Raw genomic sequence first — 21,976 nt, forward strand, 5'->3', positions numbered from 1 at the left:
TCTGCACCTTCTCAGCCTTCATCCTTCCTCTTCCCTCTGCGCATAACAGAATGCCTAACTTTTTACATATTTTAAATCTTTCCTCAAATGTTACCTTCTTCGAGAAATCATTATTCATCCTAACATGCCCTATGCAATATTTTCTTTTGTTTTTCTCTGTAACTTAACCTAGTCCAACCCCAAATGTAAACTACTTGAAGGCAGGAACTTTGAGTTTCTTATTTTTTGTATTATCTCTATACCTTGCAAATATAATGTGGTCAATAAATATGAACTGAGTAAATATATACAGAAATGAACAAGTGGAGTAAACACTGACAACATTGATTGAAAAAGAGTCTAATCCAAAGTAATAGGTTCAGACTGAATTGAAAACATAGTTTCAGATCCTGAGGGACAAAGAAATATATCAACTATGTGAGAAGAAGATACAACCACAGAATTTGTGGTTACAATTAATAAAAATGGGGTGAATGTGAGTTGTGGGCAAATCGTTCTTACAAAATGATCGGAGAAGTGATAGTATTTTAAAACTTCTCAATTCAGCCTGAGTTGAATATTGAGCTATATAGTAAGTAATGAATAAAGTTGATTATCTATGTCTGATTTTATTATAAAAAGCAGTGCATCTGGGAGCCAGATGACTTTAGAATCACATTATAGACAATAACTCTTTAATTCTTCAATATAGGTGGAGACAGGAATCATTATCCCATTTAGCAGACTTTAAAAGTTGAGGTAGTAAAAACAAATGGTTTGTCTAACATTTCAACATTTATTTGAGAGTGTCATGTTGAATTTCAGTTCAGAGCCACATGTTTGTTCCTGCATTTACCATATAATTTATTACATAATTTACATTATGAACATAAATTTCAACATAGTGAGAGGTGCATCGCACTGCGCACTCTACAATAGATTTCCCTTCTGTAATCATCCAATTATGGGTAACCAGAAAGGCAATGAATACAGCACTGGATATTAAATGTGGACATATCCCCCATTAACTTATTCAAAAAGTGAGGTTAGGAGCTGGTTCAGGTTCAAGAGTGGCTGACTTATGGAAACACATGGATTCAAGCCCAAATTAGAATCCTACAGGAAGTATAATACACTATGAAACAGAGTAAGTTGGTTTGTGGTGGCAAAATCAGAGCATGTACCAATTTGGTGACTCCTGACAAATCACATAGAAGCATTTTTTTAATTCAAAATATAATATATGTATTGTATATACTTATATAAAATATAAATACTATTAGTGATATATAATCATTTTTCTTCTTGTGGGCCACTTGACATAGACTTATCCTTTATTTTTATTTATTTTTTTATTCATGGATATTCAAAATTCCACTCTCCTCCTCCCTGCCGCCCAAGAAAGTTCCAGCCTCAGAGTTGTTAAAGTAAAAACAATTGTTGTTAAAACGGAAAATAGAGGCAATTTGTATCATTGGCCCACCACAGTTTGGCTCAAGTCTTCCAGTCTCTGCTCTTGTGAGAATGAAGCCAGACCACACACTGAGGCTGAATTACAACACTTCAAAAAGAAGAAAAACACTAATGGAAAAAGTCAAATGGGTTTCCAAATTGGAGGTGGTAGACAGTGCAGAAACCTCTTAGCACAGCTCTTACAAGGGCTGAACTCTGAATCTGAGGCCCCAACACGCAATCATGAACTTGCATTCCCATGCTTCTGTGGATGTAGGACAGGAAACGTCCATTCCACGGCACATTGTACTAGTTCATCTGCTTGAGGGGAAATGCATTTTTAGAGCCTTTTATCTCAGTCCCCACTTTTTGTAAATGGATCTTTTCATTTATGAAACTAAAAAATGAGAGCTGCATGGAATATTTTCTTCCAAAATAAAACTACTTCAGCAAGTGAATGAATAAATTAAGAAACAAATCATTAAAAAGAAGACCTTAAGTTGCTCTTGACAGAGAAACATAACTTCTGCTATCTTTGGCACAAAGCAGCATCCTAAGTTTTACAATCTAAGTAAGTGTTGATAAATTGTGGGAAGGGGAGGGGTGAAGATGTGTTTTAGGGACAAGTCAGAAAAGGTACTTGATTCTGGAATGTTCTTCATCTCTTATCTCGAGCATAGGCACTTAGGATACAGTTGTGAACAGAAGAAAATACTATCCCTTTCTTCAGAAATACAAATCTAAATTTAAAAACGGCCACACAGAGGCAGACACAAGATTAGAATTTCTGTGAGCACTGGAACAGAGACATACATGTTAATGTGGGGTCATACTAAAAATGTATGAATTGACTAGAAAAACAGGGGAGGCTTTCCTAAAGAAATATGACAGAGTTGACCTCTACTGTGTGCAAATCAGTCTCAGCATCATGAGGGAAGTTTGTATCCTGAACACAGCCAGGATGACAAGGCTTCACAACACTATCGTTTGGTTAGACCTGGGAAAGTTAGGGTCATTTGGCCAGACATATATGTTTCCATGGCTCTTTCAAAAATGTTATGCAAACTTCTGAAAATTTGGATGTCTTGTGGCATTTAAGGAGTCCTTTGGGGAATAGAACAAATAGGAGCTTCAGAGATGCTTTAAATCTAGTCAGAAGAAATAAAAGGGAAAAGTAGAAGAAAGAAGTCATAGCAAAGAAACGGACATTTTTAAGTGCCAGGTAGAAACTAGACGCTGGATGTAAGTTATCTCCTTTAATCTTCCCCCAGTACTATGGCCATTCAGTGTAGTTATCTCCATTTTATAGATGTGGAAATTGAGCTTCCAAGCGTTGGGTTATTTATGGACTATGACAAATCTAGATAATATTCTAGGATTTGAACACAGGACTCTGACTTCAGACCCATGCTCTTATTTTTTGTTTCATGTACAATATTTCCTCTCTAGAGAAATCTTTGTAGCTCTTAGGAGTGGATAATATGTGTTAATATAAACTCTGTTGCTAATCCAATTTAAATAAAGGAGAATGCTGCTGAGAATTCAATCCAATTGCATTATCCCAAGAGAGAAATTGCAGAGATTTGCCTTCACTCTGTGTGTGATTGATAAACATCATCTCTGTCAACCTAGTCATGCCCTGAATTTCTCTTGTAAAAATCGAGTGTGTCCTCCCCTACCTTCAGAGACAGGCTCATAACCGAGGCTGGGTTAAAAACACATTTCTATCTGCCACACATAGTATTTGTCAGTGTGGCAGACATTAGAGCTTGATTTCCCAAATACTTGAATATAATCCATTTCTCCTCTTCCCAATTTTATCAAAGAGGTTGGAAAGATAAAATTATCAATTTCCCAGAATCCCATGTGGCTAAGAGTGGCCATGTGGTGCTTTCTGGCCAATGAGGTACAAGTTTGCTGAATAGTACTTGGGGATAGATTTTGCTTCCCCCATAAGAATAAGCAGAAACAGTTGGCTTGTCCTTTTGCCAGTTTGTTCTCTTACCAGCCTAAATTCAGATGTAGTACCTGAGATGCAGCGCCCCTTCTGTAACCACAATGCAATTAGCATGAACACCTAAGCCAACATCAAAGATACTGGACCAGAAAAATGGAAAGAGCTTGGGTTTTGAGCCACTTTCCTGGCTATAGGCTGTTTCCCTTAGTTTTGATAATGGAGGAAAAATAATTTTCCACTTGTTTGAGCCAGTATTATGAAGTTATCTTCTGTTTTACTGACAAAGCACTCGTGACAGACAAAGTCAGATTCACGTAGGTAAACCAGCCAAGTCAATTAAAACCTTTTCTCAAGTTTTTTTCTTTTTTTATTTGAGCAAGAAGAGTGATATTCTTTTTTAATGTTTTATCTGAAAAAGTGATCACATTCCTTATAGTTGTTGCCCCCCACCAAAACAGGATTAACCCCAACAAAATTTAGTAAGGATGTTTAGATTGATGATGCCTCATACACACCAAGAGGAAATAAAAAATAAAGGATAAATCAGTTGTACTATACCTATACAAAAACTATAAAACATTACTGGAATAAATCAAAGAATACACCTAAATAAAATAAGAGATATACATTGAACAGGGGTTGGAGAACTCATATTTTAAATATGTAAATTCTTTTCGCATTAATTTATATATTCAAAAAAATTACAACCAAAATCTCAGGAGGCTTTTTTTGTAGAAAGTGTCAAACTGATTACAAACTTTATACAGAAATGACACAGAATAGGGGCGCCTGGGTGGCGCAGTCGGTTAAGCGTCCGACTTCAGCCAGGTCACGATCTTGCGGTCCGTGAGTTCGAGCCCCGCGTCAGGCTCTGGGCTGATGGCTCGGAGCCTGGAGCCTGTTTCCGATTCTGTGTCTCCCTCTCTCTCTGCCCCTCCCCCGTTCACGCTCTGTCTCTCTCTGTCCCAAAAATAAATAAACGTTGAAAAAAAAAATTAAAAAAAAAAAAAAAGAAATGACACAGAATAGTCAACACAACTTTTAAAAACAATGAAATAGTTGGAAGATTAACACTTGATTTCAAGACTTATGAAAGTTATACTGATCAAGACAGTATGGCACTGGCATCAAATAAACAAATCGATTAATTAAATACAATAAAGACTGCAAAAATAGAACCACACATATAAGAACAATTGATGTTGGCAAACGTGCAATGAGAATTCAATGTAAAAAGCAAACACAAATGGTGCTGGAACAATGGGCTATCATTATGCAAAATGTAGATGTTGTTCCATACCTTGCCTCATATATATGAATTAACACTAAATGGATCATAGACCTGAATGTGGACCCAAAACTATAGAACTATGAGAAGAATACATAGAAGAAAAGGGTTAACCAAAGATTTTGTAGATATGACACTAATAGAGTGGATGGCTGATAGTATTTCATTGTGATTTTAATTTTCATTTCCCTAATGACGTGATGTTCAGTATCATTTCTTGGGCTTGTTAATTTTATGTCTTCTTCAGTAAACTGGTCAAATCCTCAGCCCATTATTAGTGTTTTGTCTCATTGAGTTATTATGTTATTTATCTATTCTAACTTCAAGACATTTGTCAGGGGAGCCTGGGTGGCTCAGTTGGCAAAGCATCAGACTCTTGATTTTGGCTCGTCATGATCACATGGTTAGTGACTTTGAGCCCCACATCAGGCTCTGGGCTGACAGTACAGAGCCTGGTGGGGATTCTCCGTCTCCCTCTCTCTCTGCCTCTCCCCTGCGCAAGTTCTCTCTCTCTCTCTTAATAGCAAATTAATAATAACTTAAAACATTATCAGATCATTGTTTTGTAAGTATTTTTCCCAGCTTGTGGCTTGCTTCTTCCTTTTTTAAAAATAGTTTTCTTCTAAAAATAAAAGTTTTTAATTTGATGTTCATGGGGTGATCTTTTTTATGTATTAGCTTTATATACCCTAAGACATCTTTTTTTAACCCAAGGTCATGATTTTCTACTATGTTTTCTTTTAGCAGATGTATAGTTTTAGGTCTTAAATTTAGGTCTCTAATCGTTCTGAAGGTTGACTTGAGGGTTCAGGTTTGTCTATTTTTTTCTGCATGGATATTCAGTTGTTCCACCATCCATTGTTGAAAAGTCTGTCCTTCACCCATTGTCTTATTTTCACAGTCTGACAAACATTTATTGGTCATACAAGCATGTCTAGACTCCCTATTCTGTTTCACTGACCTATTTGGATATCCTTAACACCAATATTACAATGTCTTGATTATTATAGCTTTATTAAATTCTTGAATTCTGGTAATATGTTAACTTGAGCTTTACACCTAGTTCAAAATTGACTAGCGTACTCTATGTCCTTTGAATCGTCATATAAGTTTTAGAGCGGCTTGTACAATCTTTCTAAAGAAAAGGCTCTCCCTTTTCACAGTTCCCACAGTTCACAAGTTTCCAGAGACCTTGGCCTCCTCAAACTCTAATTTCTATCTTTTTAAATCCACAAATCCATGAGGCTACCAGGCTTCCTTTGGGCTCATCCTCCTACCCTGCGGCCTGGAAACTGCTTCCAGGAAGCACACTGGAGCATTTATAGGGCTGACCTTGTTTGTTTCCCTTCTCTCTGTGATCCCAGGACTCTGCCTTTGTTGTTCAATGTCTGGAAAGAGTTGTTGCAAATATTTTGTCCAGTTAGATGTTTACATTCAGAAGGCAATGGTTGTAGCAGTTAATCCTTCCTGGACAGAAGCAGAATTCCTGACAGTCATTTTAATTGTAGCCTTTCTAGCTGATGTGCAGTAATATCTTATGGTGGCTTTATAGGACTCCTGATTTTGAGCAAGTTGTCATGGGCTTCTTGGTCTTCCATATAGCTTCTCTTATGAAAAGCTTATCAAATATTTTATTCATTTAAATAAAGTTATTTATCTTATTTTATTCATTTAAATGAAGTTGTTTATCTTATTTTATTCATTTAAATGAAGTTGTTTTCTTGTAGGAATTATTAAAACCATTTTTAATGCTTATTTATTTTTGAGACAGAGAAATAAACAGGGCACAAGCCGGGGGAGGGGCAGAGAGAGGGAGACACAGAATCTGAAGCAGGTTCTAGGCTCTGAGCTGTCAGCACAGAGCCCAATGCGGGGTTCAAACCCACGACTGTGAGATATGACCTGAGCCCAAGCCAGATGTTTAACCAACTGAGCCACTTATGCACCCCTAAGTTGTAGGAATTATTATAAATTCTAGAAACCAGTCTTCTATCAGAAATGTGCATTGGAAATATTTTCTCCAGGTCTTTGTCTTTCTTAAACGTGTCTTTTGTAAGGCATAAATTTTTAATTTCAATGAAGTCCAGTTATTGATTTTTTTCCTTTTATGATTCATACTTTTTGACCTTTTTCTACTTGATGTACAGAGATTTTTTCCTATCTCATTTTTCTAAAACTTTTGTAGTTTTAAGTTCTACAATATGTCTAGGATCCATCTGAAATTAATTTTGCATGAATAATGTCAAGTAAGGGTTGAGGCATATATTTTTTCAAATGGATATCTAGTTGTACCAGCACCATTTGTTGGAAAGAAAATATTTTCCCACCTATCTTGGCATATTTGTTAACGATGATTAACCATATATGCGTGTGTGTTCATTTGGGGCACTCTATTTTTTTCTCCCTTGATTTATACATATATTTATATTTGAAGTCATATAAAATAAGTCCTCACATTTGCTCTTTTTCAAAATTATTTTGGCTTTTTAAAAAGATAAAAAATACACAGGAGCAAACCTGACGTTGTGTTCAATGACCAAGAAGAAAAAATTTAAGAAAAAAATTAAATAATTATAGTATTGAATTTTAATCCATAAAATATAATATTTATATATTTATACTAACATAAATAAAAAATTAAAAAAGTAAATATATGGGGGTGAAAGAGTACCTCTTCTATTCAGAAAATTTCTCAATAATAAATATAGAAGTAATGAGGAAATTCTATAAGTTTTGCTATAAATTGGTGTTCAATTGTATGGTCTATGAAGGTGAATTTGTGAATGTGCTGAATTAAATTGATGGTTATTAATGGTAAAATCAATAATAATTATTATTATATTACTGGTTATAGGTAACATTTTCCTGTTTCTTCATATGTCTACTCGTTTTTATTGGGTGTTGGACATTTGTTAATTTTATATTGTTGAGTAGCAGAGTTCTTTAAAAATTCTTTCAAAGGCTGTTGGACTTTGGTCTGCCATATAGTTAAGTTATTTATTTTGAGGCTTGCCTTTTAAGTTTTATTAGCAAGTCCATGGTAGTTTTACTCTAGAAAAAAAAGTTTTTTTTCCTATTATCTCTGGCCATCTCTCCTGATTGTCCTGAGTGTTCAACGTAATCTCTCTATTCTGGCTGGCTAAAACACAAAAGTATTCCAGAACTGTGCAAACTCTACATATTTTTAGTTATATATCTCTGGTGTTTCTTTTCTTGGACAAGTGGATATTTTTCTATGCATGTGGAACTTAGAATTCAGCAACAGATCCCAGGGTATTCTATATAGACTTTTGGAACTCTTTCCCTGTATACCTTCTTCTTTTCTTATACTCTGCTCCTCAGCCTCCAGCTGCCTTTACCTCCCTGAAATTTGATCTTTGCCTCTTTATTTTTTTAATGTTTTTAATGTTTATTTTTGAGAGAGACAGAAAGAGAAAGAGAGAGAGAGAGAGCAAGCAGGAGAGGGCCAGAGAGGGAGGAAGACACAGAATCCAAAGCAGGCTGCAGACTCTGAGCTGTCAGCACAGAGCCCCATGTGGTGTTCAAACTCACGAGCTGAACTGAAAGATCATGACCTGAGCCTATCCAGATGCTCAACCAACTGAGCCACCCAGGTGCCCCGTGATCTCTGCCTCTTTATATAGAATGCCATTCTATAGTTGGGATTTCCCTCCCTGCCCCATGGGTTAGAAAGCCTCTAAAGAGAAAGCCACAAACATAACCTAGCTCACCACTTTTGTTTACCTTCTCTGAATATCAGGATAATAGTCCTGGAATGATGATGGTTGTCCAATATCTGAAAAAAAAAGTTTCAAATATTTTGGCATTGTCCTGATTATTTATGGTAGGAAAATAAGTCTCATCTTGATTTCCCTGGGAAGCATAATTGTTTTCTTTAGTTTTTAGCGATAATTTCTATTTTGAAAGATTAATTGTATGGCTCACCAAAAAAAAAAAAAAAACAAAAAAAACAACCAGGTTGTTGTCTTATTTTGTGTATTCTTTTAGTATTACTAGATTCTCATTTAATTGCAAGGATTAATATGTGAAAAAAATGTTTGATTAAATGGTGCTGCTTAACCATCTTCGCTTTAATACCTTCTAAAGTAATTTTGTGAAAGTATATATATATATGTATTATGTATGTATATATACATATATGTATACACCCACATATATATTTGCACACTTTTAAGTTAACATTTAAATATGTTATCAGATGTTGAAATACTTTCTGTAAAACATGAAGATATCTAGTATATTACAAAAATTGACAGTAAGACAATCTTGCACTATTTTAAACGTTTAATACCTTAATAAATGTCACAGCAATTTAATGTCCTCTATAATCTGTTTTTAAAATGTACGTACTAGTTCCTTTTTTAAACTTAATTTCCACCAAGGACTACTTTGTCATAATGTTCTATATTTTTAGCCTTAAATTATTTTATTAGCTTCTGTATTATGCCTCTCTGCCACAATAATAGGCATTGAAATCACAGGTTGCTTTTCTTTATTTCCTGGGATATGATGTCCAATATTTCAAAAAGTGTTTTATTCTACATATTATTGTGATTATTGCTATTAATTTAAATATCAACCCTACCAGCATATATTACACATATTGTTAGGTAATTATTAAATTTTAAAGTGAAGGTTTTTATGAAATGCATTTCTTATGGCTAAGGACTTTTTCTTTTCTTTTCTTTTCTTTTAGCTAGTGCGTCCTTATATCCTAAGATGAATATATTTTATTGCTAGAATAAGATACGTTTCAACACCTATTAGCTACCCACTTTTCATTTTTATAGATCTAGGCCCTGAGGAACCATGTACTCATAAATAAGAAAAATGGGATGGAGGGAGTTTTATTTTCATCATGTCATACAATTCCTTGTAAACTCTGAGTTACATACCAAAAATAACATGGTGATTTATCATTAAAAGTTATTTTTGATGATCCATAGTTGATTACAGTCTACTCCATTTTACTTCTTGCAAAGAATCTGAAGCTATCTGATGTGTTAAAAAAAAAAGTATGTCAAACAGTAGTGTCATTCCTTTTCATTAGTGTCAAAATACCTGTATTTAGAATATTTTAAATTGTACCTTTTTCCAGCTCTCTAAATGTGGGAATACTACGGGTTATGAATGAAAGAAAGACTCAAACTTTCTTTATAAAGCAGAAAAATAGCTATTAATTCCTTGGCTATAGGCACTTTCTTAGGTAGCTGACTCTTCAAGAAAGAACATAGATGGAAGTTAAAGATCTAGAAGTTTGCCCCAGGTTTTTTTTTTCAACGTTTATTTATTTTTTGGGGACAGAGAGAGACAGAGCATGAACGGGGGAGGGGCAGAGAGAGGGAGACACAGAATCGGAAACAGGCTCCAGGCTCTGAGCCATCAGCCCAGAGCCCGACGCGGGGCTCGAACTCACGGACCGCGAGATCCTGACCTGGCTGAAGTCGGACGCTTAACCAACTGCGCCACCCAGGCGCCCCATGCCCCAGGTTTTTTAAGCTATTCATGTCCATGTATTTCTGGGAAAATCCTTGTGTACCCGCTGGGGTCACAGATCCAAGTTGGAAGATGACAGTCCTAGATGACTGGTTGTGGGCACCTGCCATGACTAGTTCTACATTGTGTGATACAGACTATAAGATGTACAATTCTGCTTTCTATAAGACTACACTTTATTGGAAACACAAAATCACACACTTAACCTGTATATAAATGTACTAATTTATTTTTACATATGAGGTAAATGAACCTCAGAAAGGTGAGGTAGTATGCCAAGTTTCACAGGTAGTAGTAAGGTGGTGGACATGGAACCCAAATGTGCAATCTTGTTATTCCAAAGGCCATGTTCCTTTTACAAGTACTGCCTTCCAAATGACCAGAAAAACAATAAAATTTAACAAATGTCATAGATGGAAGCTACTGGTTGAATATGTATTCTATTGAAATCTACTTAAAGAAAGAGGTGAAAAAATGGGCTGGAAAAATGAGGAGTATTTTATAGGTAAAAATGAAGGCCTAGGTAAGTTGGGGAAGGGTACAAAGCAGTGGGGGAAGGTGTCAGGTACACTGCAAAGGAAAGAGGAAACAAAAACAACTAGATAGGGAGTCTACTTGGAAAGCAGATAAAGTTACAAGTTGCTACGGAGTCAGGCATGGAAAAATCTTAAAATGATGATTCTATTCTTGAAAATTAGGAGTCATTGGTGAGTTTTGAACAGGGCACATGGTAAAAGTCATGTTTTAGGAAGAGTTACCCAGTAGCAGCCTGCAGCATAGTTTGAAAATGGCGTTGACAAGACTACCTAAGTAGGCTGCTGTAATAATCCAGATGTAAGTTTATAATGAAATAGACTAGAGTGTTAGCTGCGGGAATGTAAAGGAGAAGACAAATACCAGAGACAGTATGAAGAAGGAAATCACAGGCTAGGGGTTAGGATAGATAATTCATGTGAGGAATAGTGAAATATTAGGCAAGAACGATTGGCTTGGATTACAAAGAGCCTTTAATGCAAGCTCAGGGCCCTGGATATTATAGTCAAGTGGAAGGCATAACATGTTTTTGAGCATGAGAATAAAAATGTTTAGAGAATATTAATAGTGAAATGAATATTTTATCTCATTCTAAAGCAAAAACATTAGGATATAATCATAAAAACCTAAGGACCTAAAGTCTCAACTCCATAAATTATGAATTCAGTTCCTCAAAGGGTAATGTGAAGTTACTTCTTTGTCATATTAGATTACAGTCAGACTGGCTTGTTCCCACTTTATAATGTTTAAAAGAAAACTTAACGGAAATTAAGTGAGACTTTTGGATTGCTCTGGAAATGATTTCTATCAGGAGACAAAGAGTATGTACACAATATGGGCAGAGACACCTTCTCCAGACAGGAAGGTGTTTAAGGAAAAAGTTTAAGGAAAAGTTTAAGGAAACACAGGAAGATGTTTAAGGAAGGTGTTTAAGTAAAAGCCTTGTTTAAGGAAGAGCTGCTATTCCCAGCTATCACCACACACTACGCCTAGGAGGACTGGCTGCTGGTGATAGTCCATACTACCAGTAGCAGAGGCTGATAGGAGATGCTCAACGTCACTCCTCATCAGGGAAATACAGATCAAAACCACACTGAGATTCCACCTCATGCCAGTCAGAGTGACTAAAATGAACAAATCAGGAGACTATAGATGCTGGAGAGGATGTGGAGAAACGGGAACTCTCTTGCACTGTTGGTGGGAATGCAAACTGGTGCAGCCGCTCTGGAAAATTGTGTGGAGGTTCCTCAAAAAATTAAAAGTAGATCTACCCTATGACCCAGCAGTAGCACTGCTAGGATTTTACCCAAGGGATACAGGAGTGCTGATGCATAGGGGCACTTACACCCCAATGTTTATAGCAGCAGTTTCAACAATAGCCAAATTATGGAAAGACCCTAAATGTCCATCAACTGACAAATGGATAAAGAAGATGTGGTTTATATATACAATGGAATACTATTTGGCAATAAGAAAGAATGAAATCTGGCCATTTGTAGCGATGTGGATGGAACTGGAGAGTGTTATGCTAAGTGAAATAAGTCATGCAGAGAAAGACAGATACCGTATGTTTTCACTCCTATGTGGATTCTAAGAAACTTAACAGAAGACCAGGGTCCCCCCTGGAGAAGGGGGGAAAAAAGAGTTACAGAGAGGGAAGGAGGCAAACCATAAGACACTCTTAAATATTGAGAAAAACAGGGTTGATAGGGGTTGGGGGGAGAAGGGAAAGTGGGTGATGGGCACTGAGGAGGGCACCTGTTGGGATGAGCACTGGGTGTTGCATGGAAACCAATTTGACAATAAATCATTAAAAAAAACCTTCAATCATAAATAAGTAGTCCATTTTTTAGCTTTATATCAATAAAATCATACAATATGTAAAAAAAAAAGGAGTATTGGAAGATAATTTGAAGTGTATCTCTGAGGTCATGGAAAGTACAAGAGTTCAGCAGGATTTGGACAGAATTTATCTGTAAGTCTCATGAGGGAATCAGAATTTGAAGGAATGGTGGTCCTGGCAAGACTGTGTAAGACTGGCTGTCTTCTTTGATGTCCATTTAATTTAGAAAAGTCATGCTAAGTGTGTGAGCTGCTTTCCTTTTCCTTCTCTCCCCCTTTCTCTGCCCCCTTCTGTCCCTCATTCTCTCTCTCCCTCTCCCTCTCCTTCTCTCTCTCTCTCTCTCTCTCTCTCTCTCTCTGTCTCTCTCATTTATTTTCATTCTCAAGTTCCTTTTCCCCCAACTAAAAAGCACAGCCTTCATATTGGCTGAACTCCTCCAAAAACAGATATCTAACTGGTAAATGGAATAGTAGTCTCCTCACAAAAGTGGAGGCAGGGGCTATGTTATTCACCTCCTACACCCTAGCTAGAGGAAGGAACTGTTGAAAATTCCCCACTGACCCAACGAATCATTATTTCATTGGTTCTTTCCTCTTTCTGTTTATAAAGACTTGTGGGGGAGGCAGCGATGAAAGATGTTTGGGGGTAGCAGAGCTAATTTGGTAGTGGAGCTAATTTGATTATCCCCCTAAGGAGAGTGTAAAGAGATATGATCCCCTAAAATTGTAATGCTTTTCTTTTTTTAAGTTTTTTTGGTGACTTTTGATTTAGATTTAATTTCAAACGTCCTGAAAATTTTAAAGACTATCAAAAGAAAACTCCCATCTGTTTATATTCACTATTAAACTTTACATTTTATTTTATCATTCTATGTTATCTATCTATCTATCTATCTATCTATCTATCTATCTATCTATCTATCTCTACCCTGTCATCTGAAAGCTGGAGACAGTGAATCCCTTTACCCATAAATACTGCAGTAGGCTTTTTCTGAGACATCTGGTTCATTTTAGAGTATGCCAGGACAAGCAATTTGTCCCTAATTTTCCATGCTAGTGACAAAATCCAGAGCAACTAAAAAAGTTCCACTCAATATCCTATTATAAAAATATTCTTTGAAACATATTTTCCTAGAAAGCAAACTGATAAATACTAATAGGACACAGATTCATCATCATTATATAATAACAACTACTTACTAGGATTTCAAAATACACTCAGCAAAGTATTAGTCATTTTATATATAGTTCATTTTTTTCACCATAACTTTTACACAATGCTATTCTTCACAATAAATTTATAATGGAGGCTCTATTTGTTCAAAATGGCCACAAAATATTAGCTCACTAAGGATATCTAGACATTTTATTAGTTAATATTTAATTAATTATTAATGTATATCCCTTTATAGCAGAAAGGATGAATGTTATATCCTATTAAGACAAAATATCAAGTGCTAAGAATATGCACCAATTCTAGAAGACTATACAAAAGAGACCTTAAAGCTCTTATTGAAAATGTAAACTGTGAGCAGGGAATTTGGGTTGCTTTGATTTTATATTACCTTTACTTTATCCTATACTTCTTCAGGGGGTAGCACAGTAGTTCATTATTCATGAACCTTAGAGTTGACTACTTGTTCACTTCTCTCCTGATGGCCCACTGTTCCTTTTCACGCCTCTCTTCTGTCCTTTTTTCTTTTCCTAGTTGGGAAGACCTGTGGAGGACTTTGGGTATAGCTTCCATAGGAGAAGAAAGAACAACAGAGGGTCAAACAGCTACAAAATTATTAGATCTTTGAAATAGCCCAGGGTAAACCATTTTTAGAATAACTTTCATGCTAAGTTATTCCAGTTCTTTTCTCCTCTTTAAGTATCATTAACAGTAAAAAAAAAAAAGGTTAATTTAGTACCTTCTATGTACCATGCACTGCTCTGTTATTTTATACAAAATGTAATTTAATCTTTAAAATCATCCTCTAAGGAGCAATGTAATCAATAATCAAGAAAAGATTGCTATCCAAAACTCCATGACTAGAATATAAATAAGAATTTAGGGATTAGAATATGAGACTAGAATATAAAACATAATAAGATAATAGAATATAAATAATATAAAATAATAAATAAGAAAATAAGGATAACTCTCTATTTGGAGCCCATCTTATAAAATACTCATTTTTTCCCCTATTACTATTGTGTGTCACATTGAAGAAAAAAATCCTTAGAAGTTGTTTGAGATGCTTTTTGTTCTCCACTTTCTATCTTCTCTTTCTGCTGCCTAGAACAGGTAGTATGGTTCCAGCAATCATCTTGAATCATAAAGTGATCTTGAGAATGGCAATTTTGTGCTAAACATGGCAGGGAAAGAAAAAAAGGATGCTTGGTCCTTGAGGACATTGTGAAACTTCTGTATCAGCCTGGATCTTTCCTACCTTAAGAATTCTTTTATGTGAGAAAGAAATACAACTCTCCCTTATAGAAGCCACTTTAATATCATTTTTAGTTTTTCTCTTACACAGAAATTAAACCAGGCTCCAAATTTTAAGTACTTAAATATGCTATATATGTAGGTGCTTGTACCTTGTTTGATCATAAGCTCCACAGATACATTAATGGCTATTAAATAGGGTATATTAGGATCAGGTTTTTCTTTTGTTTGTTTTAGATTATGCTGACTACAATAGAGGGGATGAATTAAAAAAATATATTGGAGGCAGAAAACCATATTGGAGGCAGTTTTAGCCATCTAAGAAAAATATGATTTAAGTCAATCTAGGAAAGTTGTGGTTGGGATGGGGGAGAAATGAAGACATTGAATAAATACTTCAGATATAAAAATGTCAAGACTATAAGATTGATTGGAAGTAGGATGATGGGGAGAGAATGTGCAAGTACTAGAAACTCTTGTTTCTAAAACTGGTGGTACAACCATAAAAGTTAGTGAACACTGAGAGTAGAAATGTCAGTGGGAAAGTTCAACTTTACACATGTTGAGCTTGAGTTATTTATGTGAAAGCCAAATGGATATGTGCAGGATGCAGCTGGATAAAAAGATTGTTGCTGTTCCTTACCAGAGGAATTCTGGCTGATGTGTGTGTGTGTGTGTGTGTGTGTGTGTGTGTGTGCGAATGAAAATTATCAACCAGAGAAAGGACATAGTAGAGAAATTAGTGAAAAGATAATAAAATCCTGGGGAACTTCAAAATTTAAGGTTGGTGGAAGAAAACAGGTATCCAAAGGAGAAAGGTAAGAAAAAGGGAGTGAGGAATACAGATATCCAAGAGTCATTCCAAGAAATGTCATTTGAAGAAGGAGTGAATACTATAATATGCTCAGTGCAACAGATTACCACTGGGACAGACAATGAGGAAGATGTTACTGCAAATGGGAACAATGTCAGCTGAGCTGCTAGGTGAAGAAAAATCTATAGAAAGTTAAGAGTGAATGGTAAATGAGGATAGTTGACCATTCTTCAGAGAAGTTTAGATGGAAAGTAAAAGGAAACATTCAGTAATAGAACAAAATATAGATTAGAAAATGATTAAATGACAGCTGATAAAAAAAATAAGACTAAAGTGTCATTATCAAATGATTGACTAAGAATTTTGGAGTAACACCTGCATCAAAATGATGACACCCCATTCTAGGTCCTGAGAAATTTTATGTTGGCTTTAATTGTTCTAAACAGAGAGCAGTAATTTAATACAAATTTACAGTTCTTTGTAGAAATGGGTGAGGTTATTAGATAGGAAATAATAAATAAGTTTCTTTGGTTGTATTTTGCTATCGATCGAAGAATAATGAATTAAATCAAGAAGACAGGGAGGCAAATGATTGGCCTAGCAATACCTTACCAGAATTCTGCTGGCAGTTAGGATAATGATGCTCCAATCACATCTGTACTTTCTCAGTCAGCATACAGATCTGGGAATAGACTCTAAATTAGTTACCATGAAGCTAGCAAGTTCATGCAAATGTTGTAACTCACGTTTTTGAATTTCACCATTTCCCAAAGCGAGTTGACCCAATGATCTATATTTGGTGGTGATTTTTATTCCCAGATGTTGAAAACAGCTTCTTTGCTGGCAATAGGTCCTTGAGGATGCATTTTTCCCTTAGCTTTAAATAGCATACTTTAGGGAATTGGTATTACCCAAGATATAAAAAGATTAATAAGGATTTAAAATTGAATAACTCCAGTAATTCCGTTAATGGATGTGCATACAAACTGTTTCCTTGGTTAATATTATAATGGCTTATTTATCACCACATTCCTAAGAGATAACTCTCTTAAGTTTGTGACCACAAGCTTTCAGTCATCATGAGGCGCTGAGGCCACACGCCTTATTTCTTGGCACAACACAAGCAACCTTGCATAAGTCTATGTGTGAGACTTTGGAGAGCCTATCCCCTTCGATCCCCTGTGTAAAATCTCTTTTTAAAGACATCTGAACTTTATCTGTGTCTTTCTGGCTTTCATTGAGAATGTTTATTTAATTCAATGTGAGAGAATTGAACTCTGGACAAGGAGCATGATGAATTTTCTAATTCAAACTGGGTACCAAGAGGTGGCCTGTCATCATTTTCCTTTTGTTGAGCTGAAAAAAAGATAGCAAATGAGTCTCCTTGAGAGCAGTTCCCACTTCTGTTTCAAGTTTCCCCACCAAGTCATTAAACATTCTCTGGGTTTTGTCAACAGCCTGGTAAACATCCAAAGAAAGAATCAAAATAAGATCGTTTATTTAACATTCTTCTCCTCCAACTGCTGATTAGGATAAATAGTTTGGATAAAACTTCTATCTGATCCAACAATCACAAAAAGAAAACATTTAGCTATTGGTGAAGGTTAAATTGAGTTAGAAATACTTTAAACAGCAAAGAATTTTTTGCAAACTTTGATATTTTCTTTATCTTTAACTCATCTTGTTAAGACAATGTCAGGGCTGAGCATTAATGTTGAATAAGCTCCATAGAATCTAAGTGAAAACATAGGCATTGATTTCCAGAACAACGCATCGGTAGAAAAGTCTCACACTCAGGGCTCCATTTAAGTAACTAAAAGAAGTTGATTCTAGCTATTTCCAAGAACTGCCTTTTCAGACTTTGGGCGAAATGTGTGCTGATTTACTTATCTCTAGAGAATCTAACAACTTAGTCAAAAATGAAAAAAAATGTTTCTAATTACTGAAAAGACTTTTAGGCTTACAGATCACACATAATGTTATAGTGCTTTGTTTTATGTTTCTGTGCAAACTTTTTCAAGAAAATAAGTTGTAATCCTAAATAAAGATCTAGTGAAATACACTACTGAGATCTTAATAGAGTATATGTGATGCAATAACTAAATTAATTTGCAGATCAAATTTTTAACATTTCAAGATTCTACAATAGTTCACAAAATCTCCTCTGGCTTCTGTTCCTACTAGATTTGCTCTTATTATCTGTTTTATGCTCTGATTAAAATATAATTACAAGGTCTCCAGGATGACATACACTTCAATGCATTTGTGTTTTTTCTCAGCCTGCTACTTAGAATGCTCTTTTCATTCTTTAAGACTGATTAGCATCCTATTATTCCTTTTAGAATGACCTCATATGCCACCATGGAATATTACTTTAACTTGAAATAAAAATCAACAGATGAACCATGATTCTTCGGACTTGGGTATTGGGCAGACATTTCTTCAAAAAGGAATAAAATGAGCTTGGCACTTTGGGAAAAGCAACTGACAGTAATTGTGACAAAATCTGAGCTGTCAAAAGAAAATGAGAATTTTGGAAAAATTTTTATCTACCATGGGTTTTGTAGTTTCATGATACTTTAAACACTTTTCTGATGAAATTGGTGAGGACATTAATGATTGTGACTTTGATAATGTATAATGAAATATGTCAATGTTTGGAAGAGTTACATAAATCAGTGATCTGTTTTCCAAACGATGACTGTATGAAGTTACAAAATTACATATGAGTAAAACAGCCATTTAAAGTGTAAGAAAAACTAGCAGATTTTAACAAAACAGGATAAAGAAAGTTGATTAATATGATTTCAGATCTTACATTTCAACTAACTTTAACTACTTTTTCCCACGTTTTTGTATAGGATCAAAAAATATTTACAATTATCTGAAAATTCTCCTTTTCTTTCCAATTATGTATCTGTTGGAAAACAGATTTTCTTTATGCACTTCAACAACAACAACAACAACAAAATAATGCTACAGATTGCCAGAAGAAAAATGTAAGAATTCAAGTGTCTTCAATTAAGACATCAAAAAGATTTCCAAAACAGTGACACCCTTGTCACCAAATTTTAGAATATATGGTTAGTTTTCAGAATAACTGCCAGTAAGTATGTTTTGATGTAGCAAGTATAAATTCCTCCATGAAAAATGTGAGTGTCACTTTACAAATTTTAACTAAACTCATTTTCTGAATCCAAGTAAAGTATTTGCCTGATGAAAAAAAAATTATATTCTTGATAATCTCATTAAATTCAAGGATTTCTTTATGATTATAGCTCCAATATACATTATTTCAATCCCTTTCTTCGCATCTAAATTTGGCGAAAAGAGAGTGGAGCTGGGCTGTGCAACTAATGCAATTCTCAGGGGCCTAGGCCACTTCTTATTAACTTCTCAACCTTGACCTCAGGCCTAGGCCACTTCCTGTACCACATATGCAGTACTGTGTCATCTGATGTTCTGCATAGCTGGGACTTGAGCTTCCCTTAAAGGTGCATGGTGGTTGCTGGGAAACCATAATACGACAGGAAAAGAGAGATGAAAAGCATATGCATTAGAATTTTGAAATATTATCATCACCACATTGTTTTATGTATATACTTCCCATCTACTTGTTTCCTTACATCTGTTTTATAAACTTAATATACTAGAGACATGTTCTCATGTCATCAAAATATTCCTCTAAATTATAATATTTAAACTTTGAATATATTTTATCACATTTCATCCTGAGGACATATTATAATTGATTTAAAAAGTCTGTTGTGTCCAATTTATTGTTGTTATAAACAATAAGTGAACATCTTTTCACCTGTTCACACAAATATTTGTATTCATTCATGATTATTTCCTTAGGACAAATTACTTATAAGGGAATTCTTGACTTAAAGACTATATTTTTAAACTCTTGGGATTTTTTCCCCAAAATTATTCCCTAGGCTATTGTGCAAATTTACATTCTGCCAAGAACTGTAGGAGTGAATATTATTTCATGTGTGAAATGGTCATTTAGATATCTTTTGTAAATATCCTATATACATTTACTGCCCATTTTATTATTTGCATCTTAGGCTTTTTGTTATTGTTTTAATTATTTGTACTATAACTTGGTGATGTTAATAATGCCTACCTGTTCTTTCTTTTGGTTGCATTTAATTGTCCATCATTATATTTTTAAACTTTATGATTCTTTTATGACTGTCTTTTTAAAACAGCAGATGCCAGATTTTTATATTTTGTCAAATTTCAATAGAGAAATTTAACTTATTCACATATTTTTACAACTAGTATCTAGTTGTTGCTTTTTTTTTCTTCACAAGTATCCTCTTTGCTTTCTGCTTTTAATTTATCTTAATAAGCTATCCCCTTTCCTGTCTTTTGCTGTTTAGACCATGTTTTCTTTGCACTTTTCTTTAGTATTATGCATACTTTATTTTTCTCCGTGGTATTGAGGTTTAATTGACAAATAGAATTGAAAGCTATTAAAGTGTACCATCTAATGACCTGATCTATGTACACACACTGTGAAAGGATTTCTCCCATTGAGTTAACTAACGAATCCATCACCTCACTTATTTACCTTTTCTTTTTCTTAGTTACATTCTACTCTTAACGAATTTCAATTATACAATACAGTGGGTATCAACTGTAGTCGCTACGTTCTACATTAGATCGTTAGAACTTATTCATTTCATAACTGAAACTTGTGCCCTTTCAGTAGGCATCTCCCTATCTCCTCCAGCCCCCAGCTCTGGGCACCCACTTTTCTATTCTGTGTCTATAAGTTAGGCTTTTATCTTTTTATTTTTATTTTATTTTATTTTTTTGGTACGATTCCAAATACAAGTGATGTAATACAGTATTATCTTTCTTTGGCTTATTTCACTTCACATAAAAGCCCTCTGGGGTTCATCTTTGTTGTCTCAAATGACAGAATTTCCTTCTTTTTAAAGACTGAATAATATTCCATTGTATATATTCACCTCGTTTTCTTGATCCATTCATCCACTGTTGTATACTTAGATGAATTCCATAAATTGGCTATTGTGAACAATGCTGCAATGAACATGGTGCTACAGATATCTTTTTGGGCTCATGATTTTGTTTCCTTTGGGATTGCTATATCATGGGATTGCTGGATCATGTGGCAGCTTTATTTTTAATTTCTTGAGGAACCTCCATACCGTTTTCCACAGTGATTCTACCAATTTACATTCACACCAAAAGTGTACAGGGGTTTCTTTTTCGCCACATCCTCTCCAGTGTTTGTTATCTCTTGTCTTTTTGAAAATAGTTACCTTAATGAGCATGAGGTAACATATCATGGTAGTTTTGATTTGAATTTCCCTGACGATTAGTGACGTTGAACATTTTTTCATGTACCTGTTGGCCATCTGCATGTCATCATTGGAAAAATGTCTATTCAGGTCCTTTGCCCAATATTTTTCTCAAGTTTTTATGTAAATTACAGTTAGTTAACATACAGTGTAATATTAGTTCCAGGTGTAGAAGTTGGTGATTCATCACTTACATACAACACCAGGTGCTCATTAGAATGAGGGTCCTCCTTATCGTTTGCCCAATTTTTAATTGGGTTATTTGGATTTTTTGTGCTATTGGGTTGTACGTGTCATTTGTATATTTTGGGTATTAACTCCTTATCAGATATATGGTTTCCAAATATTTTCTCCCATTTCATAGGTTGCTTTTTCATTTTATTGATGGTTCCCTTTGCTGTTGCAGAAAACTTTTGATTTGCTGTGTTCCTAATTGTTTGTTTTTGCTTTTGTTGATTTTGCTTTTGGTGACAAATCAAAAAAAAACAAAAAAAAACAAAACAAAAAAAAAAACCTATGCCAAGACCAATGTCAAGGATTTTACTCCTTTTTTCCTCCAGAAGTTTTATGGTTTCAGGACTTAAAGTCTTTAATGTATTTTGAGTTGATTTTTGTGTATGGTGGAAGATAGGGGTCTGGTTTCATTCTTTTGATTGTGGCTGTCAAGCTTTCCCATTACCATTTAATGAAAAGATTATCCTTTTTTCATTGTATATTCTTGATTCTTTGTCAAAAATAATTGAACATACATATATGGACTTACTTCTGGACCCATTATTCTGTTCCATTGCTGTAGGTGTCTGTTTTTATGCTAATACCATAC

At 34.8% G+C, this 21,976-nt stretch overlaps 1 protein-coding gene across 1 annotated transcript in view; it reads right to left on the reverse strand.

The window, feature by feature from the left end:
• CRPPA (CDP-L-ribitol pyrophosphorylase A) overlaps positions 1 to 21,976 on the reverse strand; it is a 670,733-nt gene that overhangs the window by 73,796 nt on the left and 574,961 nt on the right. Inside the window, exons 31-33 of the mRNA XM_045052438.1 lie at positions 16,427 to 16,496; positions 14,135 to 14,309; positions 8,421 to 8,472 (exon numbers count right to left, since the gene is read on the reverse strand). The gene's annotated coding sequence lies outside the window, so the exon portion shown is untranslated. The remainder of the gene's footprint in view (positions 1 to 8,420; positions 8,473 to 14,134; positions 14,310 to 16,426; positions 16,497 to 21,976) is intronic.

This window comes from Felis catus, chromosome A2 (assembly GCF_018350175.1).
Source record: "Felis catus isolate Fca126 chromosome A2, F.catus_Fca126_mat1.0, whole genome shotgun sequence".
In the NCBI taxonomy this organism is placed as follows: Eukaryota; Metazoa; Chordata; class Mammalia; order Carnivora; family Felidae; genus Felis; species Felis catus.